This window comes from Brassica oleracea, chromosome C7, assembly GCF_000695525.1.
Source record: "Brassica oleracea var. oleracea cultivar TO1000 chromosome C7, BOL, whole genome shotgun sequence".
Lineage (NCBI taxonomy): Eukaryota > Viridiplantae > Streptophyta > Magnoliopsida > Brassicales > Brassicaceae > Brassica > Brassica oleracea.
Window position 1 is genome coordinate 5,554,124 of NC_027754.1, and position 782 is coordinate 5,554,905.

Genomic DNA, 782 nt, shown 5'->3' on the forward strand with positions numbered 1-782 from the left:
CGGGGAACATATTGCTACAAAGTAATGCCTTTCGGTCTCAAGAATGCAGGCGCCACTTACCAGCGACTTGTCAATCCAATTTTCTCCGAATAGCTCGGCAAGACTATGGAGGTATACATCAATGACATGCTCGTAAAGTCTCTTGATGAGCAAGACCACGTCTCCCATTTGGGGGAGTGCTTTGCAAAACTTAACGCCCACAACATGAAACTGAACCCTGCAAAGTGTAGATTCGCGGTGGCGTCAGGAGAATTTCTCGGTTACCTAGTCACGTGTAGTGGGATCAAAGCCAATCCTAAGCAGATAAACGCGTTAATAGAGATGGTCTCGCCAAGGACGAAACGAGAAGTCCAAAGGCTAACCGGAAGAGTCGCGGCCTTGAACCGTTTCATCTCGCGCTCGACAGATAAGTGTCTTCCTTTCTACGACACGCTGAAAGGGAATAAGGTGTTCGAATGGTCGGAGGAATGTGAGAAAGCTTTCCAACAGCTAAAACGTTACCTAGCCACTCCTCCCGTCCTCGCAAAGCCAGTGGAGGGCGCACCCTTGTTCCTGTACATCGCAGTCTCCACAACAGCGGTAAGCGGCGTTTTGATTAGAGAGGAACGCGGTGAGCGAAAACCAATCTTCTACAGAAGCAAGACGTTACTGGACGCTGAGACCCGGTATCCCCTGATGGAGAAACTAGCATTCGCAGTTGTGACATCGGCAAGGAAACTCCGGCCGTACTTTTAGTCGCATACCGTAATAATCCTCACCACCTTCCCCCTGCGAACGATCTT